The sequence below is a fragment of the Myotis nattereri genome (assembly GCF_964212035.1).
Source record: "Myotis nattereri genome assembly, chromosome: 21".
Lineage (NCBI taxonomy): Eukaryota > Metazoa > Chordata > Mammalia > Chiroptera > Vespertilionidae > Myotis > Myotis nattereri.
The window spans coordinates 4,664,135-4,672,986 of NC_138097.1; positions in this window are offsets into that span (position 1 = coordinate 4,664,135).

Below are 8,852 nucleotides of genomic sequence, written 5' to 3' on the forward strand. Positions count from 1 at the left end.
TCCTTTATACTTTTTAATGGTTCATACTACATAGGTTACATGGTACACAGCTAAATTAGTTGCCAACTCAGAAGAAAGACAGAATGACTGAAGTCAATTAAAGAAGAGGAGAATATTTTCCTATACTCCTGCTATATAGCTGACAGAATATATATATATATCATTACATATTTAGACAACCTCATTTTACATACAATATATTTTTCAGGAGTGGAAAATCAGAATGGATCAGAGAATTGATAAAGAGAGAAAACAAAAAGTAACAGCAAGTAAAATTCTACCTCTTTTTGAAGTTGAACTTCCTCTTTTCCCCAAAGCAGGCTCTTTCCTTTTAACATGTGTACATCATTCTTAAGACTTTGTAGATCTTGCTTTAGTTCTTCAATTACATATACTTCAGGTGTTCTGTGATTGTGCAGTGCAGTGGAGCTCATATCTTGTAATCTAGAGTCCATGCCTTTACAACAATTAGCATTGAAATTATCTGCACATAATGGATTCTGGAACAAGTCTTGATTTGGCTTTGTTTCCTTATAAGTATTTGTAACAGCAGGCATATCATGGTTTATTTCAATGATGAGTTTTGTTTCATTGCAGCAGGGAAGCTGCAATTCAGGATGGCTTTTCGGATCACGAGACTGAGGTGTAGGTCCGATGCCTAATTTCCAATCTGTGGTATTTGGGTTCATATTTTTTGTCATCTGCATAGCAAACTCTTGGTGTTCTTTCACTCCAGATTTAACTACGAAGGTCCTTACTTTTTTATTTTCTGTATCATTATAAAAACTCTGCTCATTTTTGTTTAAAACTTGTTCAGCATGAGGTGTGTGATCATTTTCAGAGTGTAATTCCTTTTCTCTTAAAGAAAGCTCAGAAGAAGAGTCCCACGGAGAGTCTTCTGGGCACCCGGGGTGTCCATGAGATGGAGAAACAATTTTGAGAGTGGTTTCTCCTCGTTTAGGAAATGTTTGTAATGCTGCAGAGATAGTCTTTCCAAATGCACCTTTTCCCTCAGAATCAAGCATTTTACTTGTCAAATTAGAAGGCATTTGTCTTAAGCTTGCTCCTTCTTTAGCGTTATCAAATAGTGGCTCTACCTTAGGACAGTCAGTGGTTTTGAATTTTACAGAAAGTCCACGTGACCTCTGCTTAGACTCATCTCTGGAAAGTTGTAAATTCTTCCTGTCTCTAATGTGCCTTGCTTGATGCACATTTTCCTCATCCTTTTGCACAAAGGAGTGTCCTGAATATGAAGATGAATCCTCTTCGTCACATGCCCTGTTTATTTGTGATTCTTGAGACATGTTTTCCAGATGCAACGGTGGACGGTGAATATGCTTTCTTTGATTTTTAGATGTCCTTGCTGTCGAGGTATGTGTTTCTGAAATAACTTTATCCTTAAGTAATCAAGTATGGACAAAGAATAATTAGAATATACTTTAAATTTTACTTTTAGAATTCTTAATCTATGACTACCTATTCCAAAATGAATGAACTGTAACTGAGGAGAAGAGAGAGAGAGAGAGAAAGAGAGAGAGAGAGAGAGAGAGAGAGAGAGAGAGAGAGAGAAAAGCTTGCCTTGATCTTAATTAAAATGAAAACATTAAACTTAATTGTAATGCTACTGGAATCAAAAAATTCATTAGATGCTAAATCTATTAGAAATAAATTAGTAACTGAATTTTAACATTACAATGCCGTCCTCACTTAAAAAACAATTCACCTCCCCATATACTGAATAGTGAGCCCCTGCAGTGCATTTCAGAATATTTTAGGGTCATCCAAGATGGAGTCAAAGGAGGTGAAAGTTACACTCACTTCCTCCATGGACCAGATTGGAATTACAACTCAATTATATAACTACCAACCTGAATAACCAAATGAAGACTAGCTGAATATAAGTCTTATAACCAAGGAGCTACAGAAGAAGCCTCAGCTAGACTGATAGGAAGGACAGAGATTCAAAAAGGGCTGGCCCTTCATTCACTTGTGGTAGTTGAGATTGCGGAGGCATGCCTCAGTGAAATGGTCTCCCTGAGGAGCATGTTGTCTCAACCCCACGCTCCCATCCCTGAGAACCAGAGCCTGGAAGAGGAGCCCACAGGACATCTGGCTGTGAAAATCAGCAGAGATTCTGCCCTACAGGAAGAGTTGGGAGTCTGCTAGAAACCCAGGAGCCCTCGCAACTGGCTAGCACACAAGTATCCTTCCCACCACCTTCCCTGGGACTATGAAGAAAGGGTGGCTCAGAGTGGCCTGGGAGTCATGTGAGGAGACTGCTTTGTGTGGCGCTGGGAGAGAGTGCTGAGGGGATGGCCTCTGGGCGCCCTCCCTGTGCTGAGTCTCTCTCCCACAATGCTCACAGATCCCAAGCCCTCCCTTCCTATGGCCTCAGCCTGGGGAATGTTCTAGACCATCGCCCTGAATCCTTGTCCCCCGCCCTGTGGAGCTACACACTGCAAAGGACTGGGCCCATGGTGTTTCATGGAGATCTCTTTAGCAGGTCTGGGTGGATTCAGGTGGTGTCAGAGACTGAGTAGTGTGAGTTTGGGTTGGGGGGGGTCTTTATTCCCTTGCTGATCTAACTAATCTAACTAAAGCCACCATTCCAGTGCTGAGTCCTCCCTTCATACAGCCAAATCTTGGTGTTTGGGCCTCGATGAATTTTGATAGCCTTCCCTTAATGTCTTCCTGAGGCCCCACCCAACCACAACAGTCCACGGGTACCTGGTGGCTGATAAGTGGCATCTGTGTACCCTGGGACTTGTGCTCAGTGCCCTAACACCCAAAAATGAAAAGGAGTATGAATCTGTATCAACATGGTAAACACCACTTCCACCTACCTGATCAGTCACTTACCTCATGCAACTCATATACCAATGGGCATTCTTTCAGTGAATGACCCCAACAGAAAGCTTGTAGGCAGAGGTGGATCTCCAAGTGACTTGGGCTTTTTGCTCAGCTGCCCCATCGGCTGGATACTGGTGGAAGGAGGCATTGCTGTGCAGCTGGCCCCTCCCAGCTGCACCCAGGCCCAGCAGAGGCAGTCACAAATACTAGATCTCTTTACAGCTCCACACAGGTAGCCCAAGGGAAATCACAGGCAGAGACTGACATTGACTTGCAGCACAGTCCCTTCCAAGAGGCCCCAGAACCAACACACCCGAGGGTTAGGTGGGGGAACTTCAGAGCATGACCCAATTAGATCCACAAGCAGAACACCCAAATGAATGTCTGAGCAAACTGACCTGGCTTGACTTGCTCAACACAGGGTCAGCCTTTGCACAGCAATTGTATACTGCGTGTATTCAGCCAGCCTGAATATCAACCCCATCCACAAACAGGCCAACAGCAATCAAGGCTTTAAAAAAGGAGGTTTCACAGAACACACACAAGTGACATTTCAGGAGCTCCTAACTGAGGTGATCAGAAAGATTGTGTCAACGAGATTCAAAGACACCTAGCACATAAGGCCACAATATCAAGACTAGGTTGCAAAGCAGATCTAACTAATATACAGAAACAAATAGCGAGAGGCAGACAAAATGGGGAGTCAAACATGCCCCAAATGAAGAAAAAGAAGTAGTTCCAAGAAAAATTAACTAAATGAAAAGGCGGGAAAATATGCATAAGATACAGAGTTCAATAACATGGTTACAAAGATGCTCAAGGAATGTAGTAATAACTTCAACACAGAGATAGCACTCATAAAAAAGGACAAAGAATCCACATAAAATAACCACTCAGAAACGAAGAGTACACTATCTGAAATGAAGAATACACTAGAAGGAATCAACAGCAGATTAAATGAAGCAAAGAATAGGATATTTGATTTAGAAGACAAGGTAGCAGGAAGCACCCAATTAGAGCAGCAAAAAAGTTTTGTTTTTCTTTAAAAAATGAGCTAGTTTCAATGACATCAGGGACAACACAAACAATAGTAACATCCACATTGTAGAGAAGGAGGAGAGAAAGTGCAAAAAATTGAGAACATATTTGAAGAAATAATGACTTGAAACTTCCCTGACCTGGTGAAATACAAGGACCACATGGGCAGGACACAAAGAGAGTCCCATGCAAGATGAATTCAAAGAGGCCCACTCCAAGACACTTCATAATTAAAATGGCAATGCTTACAGACAAAGAGAGGATCTTAAAGGCTAAAAGAGAAAAAGTAGATAGTTAACTACAAAGGAGTCCCGATAAGTCTGTCAGATGCTTTCTCAGGAGAAACATTTCAGGCTGGTAGGGATTGGCATAAAATATTCAAAATTATGAAAAAGAAGGACCTACAACCAATACTACTCTACCCAGCAAGGCTATTATTAAAAATTGAAGAAAAAATAAAGAGCTTCCCTCGTAAGCTAAAGGAGTTCATCAAAAAGAAAAACAAAAACAAAAACAAAAAACCCCCCAAAAAACAGTATTAAAGGGAATGTTAAAGGGACTTCTACAGAAAGAAGAAGAAAAAAAGAAGGTGGAGAACATAATTTATAAAGAATAAAATGGCAAAAAGTATGTGCCTATTAATAATCACTTTAATTGTAAATGGTTTAAATGCTCCTATCAAAAGGCATAGAATAGATGAATGGATAAGAAAATAAGATCCCTACATGTGCTGTCTACAACAAACTAACCTTAGTGAAAGATACACACAGACTGAAAGCAAAGTGACGGAAAATTATATCTCTTGAAAATGCAAACTAAAAAGGCCCTGACATGGTAACTCATTAGTTAGAGCATTGTCCTGATACACAAAGTTTGCAAGTTAATCTCTCATCAAGGCTTATACAAGAAGCAACCAATGAATGCATAATTAAGAAGAAAAACAAATCAATGTTTCTCTCTCTCTCTCTCTCTCTCTCTCACACACACACACACACACACACACACACACACACACACACACTTTCTTTGCATCTTTCCTTTGGTCTCCCTCTCTAAGAGTAATCAGTAAGTAAAAAAATAAATTAAATTTTTTTTCAAATGTAAACAAACAAACAAAAACAGCCAAGATAGCAATAATTACATCAGATAAAATGAAATTTAAAACTAAGGCTATAACAAGAGACGAAGAAGGCCATTATCCTATATAATAAAAGGCTAATGTGCAAATTGTCCCTTGGACCAGGAGTTGGACTAATAGATCACCTGGGAGTTTGACAAGGGGGCAGGGCTGGCGCACCAACCACCTGTGGCCCCTCTCACTGGCCAGCTGACCCGATCGCCCCAATTGGGGCAGGCCGGCTAGACGTCAACGATGCACAAATTTGTGCACCGTGTCTCTGGTATAATGATAATGGGATCCATCCAAAAACAAGAAAGAACCTTTGCAAACATAAGAGCACCTAATTATAGACAGCAAATATTGATATCATCATAGTTGGGAGTTTAATACCCCAATGACATCAATGGATAGATCTTCCAAAACAAATAAAAAAGATAACAGCACCCTTAAAGGACACATTTTACCAGATGAATTTCATTGATTTTTTCAGAGCATTATACTGTAACACTGCAGGGAATACATTTTCTTCAAGTACACATGGAACATTTTCTAGGATAGACCACATGTAAGACCATAAAAAAAGCCTTAGTGAATTTAAAAAGATTCAAATCATTTCACACACCTTCTCCAACTACATTTGTAGTGTTATCAAACTACAAATCAATCACACACACACAGACACACACACACACACACACATACACACACAAAACACACCTGAAAACATACAAACACATGGAGGCTAAATAACCTGTTACTAAACAGTGAATGGATTAACAATGAGATCAAGAAATCAAAATATCAAAATATACTTTGCGATAAATGAAATGAGAACATGACAACCCAAAATCTATGGAACAGCGGAAGCAGTCCTATGAGTGAAATTCACAGCAATGTATTCCTATCTCAAGAAACAAGAAAGTCTCAAATTAACAATGTAACCTTTCTCCAGAAGACTGGTTTTAAATGAGCCTATTGGATTGCTTTTAAAGGTGTAACATGATCTTAATTCGATTGATTAATTATTATGATGAGAGTTTTCTTTTTGTAGTGAGTATAGTTCACCAAACATAAAATAAACCATTTTAAAGTGAAAAATTCAGTAGCATGTAGTACATTTGCAATACTGTGCAATGATGACCTCTATCTAGTTCCAAAACTTTTCAGCACTCCAGAAGGAAACCTCATTCTCATGAAATAGAGACTCCTCAGTCCCCCAACCGCAGTCTCTGATTTCTATCTCTAAGTAGTCACTTATTGTGGAAATTACATATAAAAGGAATCAGGCAATAAAATAAACATATATTCTGGCCTGGCAGATGTGGCTGAGTTAGTTGGAGCATCATCCCATGCGCCAAAAGGTCATGGGTTCAATTCTCAGTCAGGGCACATACACAAGTTGTCAGTTTAATCCAAGTGGTGTTCATGGGGAAAGAAACCAATCCATGTTTCTCTCTCATGTCAATGATTCTCTTTTTTTCTCTCTCTCTTCCTCTAACCCTTCCTCTCTCTCTAAACTCAATTTTTAAAAAGGCATCTTTTGGTTGAGAATTTAACAATAAAGAGACTAATTTTGCATTACAAACATAAATCAATGATAGGTAGGCTGCTACAAAATTATAAGAGTAAGTGCCACACAAAATTAAATTGACAGCAGGAAAATTAATTTCACAAGGGAGCACTTTACCTTCAATTCTTCATTGCGTGATGTAGACCTTGAATCATCAATGCCAGGTTTGCTGCAAAGTCTTTACAGTAAAATATACAACAAAAATGAGTGAGTTCACTTCTTTAAAACAAGCAACAAACAATTTAGGTCAAAGATTTGTTATCTGTATATCAAATAAAGATTCTTGATATAATTAATGCTGGAGCTCTGTTTAAAAAAAGGATTTATTTCTGCCACCACCTCTCCCAACCTATGAACTATTTAACTGAAGACACACTCTGCCTGAGACTAATTTGTTTTTACCTTAATGGCTGACATAACTTTTGTTTCCTGAACTGGAACACATCTGATGACCTAAATCAAGGTACGAAGATACACTGTTCCTTCGTCCTTGTCTGTCCCTGGTTCAAAGACTACTGAATGTCATCAAAAATGGCAGTCTTGCTTCTTTAGCATGGAAACCACTTATTAAAGAGAACCCATTCCTTTCTTTAATCCAAAAACCATACAGGAAGTTCCCCGAAATGGTGGAGAGTTAAATGTCCAAATGTCAAAGAGCAAAGTTATATCTTGTTAGCCATCCCACTCCCAGATCTGCAGGCTCCATGCCAGTCTCCAACATTTAAATCTTCAGCCTATGAGGGCACAGACTTCTGAAACAAGGACGGGTTCAAATGACCAAGAATAGGAGCTCTCTATTTCCCGGCTCTGGAAAACAACTTAAATGGAGTCTCAGTGATCCACTCATAACATATGCGTGCTACCAACTATCCAACTCCATTACTGATCTGACAGCTTGTCCTGCCCCTGCCCAACTCTCAATGTACTTGGGAAGCACATCAACTAATTGGGAAAAAGGTATACAAATAACTCTCCTGGTTAACACTAAACATCTAAAAAAAACAAAACAAAACAGGGGGTTGCCTGGCCAGTGTGTGTCAGTGATTCGGCATCTACCCATGAATTAAGAGGCACCAGATCAATTCCAAGTCAGGGCACATGCCCAGGTTGCTGGCTCAATCTTCAGTAGGGAGCATGCATGAATGAGGCAGTTGATTGATGATTCTCTCTCATCATTGATGTTTCTATTCCTCACTACCTCTCCCTTTTTCTCTTTCCAAAATTAATAAAAACATATTAGAAAGGGGGCGGATCTTCCTGAGAGCAATTATTAAACAATTCTTCTTGAACCAAACTTCAAAAATAAGTCCCTAATTATTGACTACGAAATAGTTTTCATTTTGAACATACCTGATGAAAGGCAGCTTTTAAACAGAACACATTTGGTTAGCCCTGGCCAGGTGGCTCAGTTGGTTGGAGCATTGTTCCATAAACCTCAATGCGAGTTTGATTCTAAATCAGAACGCCTGGGCATCTGTGGGACTCATGCACTCTGAGTGAATCAGGCAACTCAAAGGCGTTGATCAGAGGAACAACACAATCTGACTTATATTCTAATAGGCCCACTGTGTCGAGAATTAAACAAAAGACTGGAATTGGTGGGAAAAGAAAATTAGGGGGAAAGGAAAGGACAAAGGAGTGGGGGGAGGGAATGAAGAAGGAAGGTGTCAGGAAGGGGGAAGGAAAGAAGTGAGGAAGGGAGACAGGGAGGAGAGAAGGAAAAAAGACAGAACAAACTCAATTAACTATTAAGCTAATCTAGATAGCAGATGATGGTGACCTGGGCCTGGAAAACATGATTGGATTCTGGACATACAATCAACTCTTGAGTTTGTGGACCTTGAATTAACAGACTTTGGGCTTAATGGATAAAACTTCTGATCTGTATGTCATATGTGAAAAGTAACACCCCATTAATTTTAAAATGCCTTTAACCAAAATTTGCTTATACTCAGCAGGTTATTTTTTTGTGATTCATTCACAGTTATTTTTAACAAATTTTATCAAAAAGCCATTTGTTGTAAAACCACTGCAGTAATTTCACCAACATAAATACACATTACTTATCGCCAACTATAGTCTACATATTTAAATCCAAGAATCGCCGCTCCTAAACAATGTTCGGCAAATGATCAAGACATGATCACACCACATTGTGCATAGGTAATTGGTTCTGTTGGCAAGTGGAGTGACGTTCTGAAGAAGTTTTCACATATTCCAGCCGACATTCCCATGTGCACTGAGTTGCGCCACAGCCGTGTGCATTTGCTTATT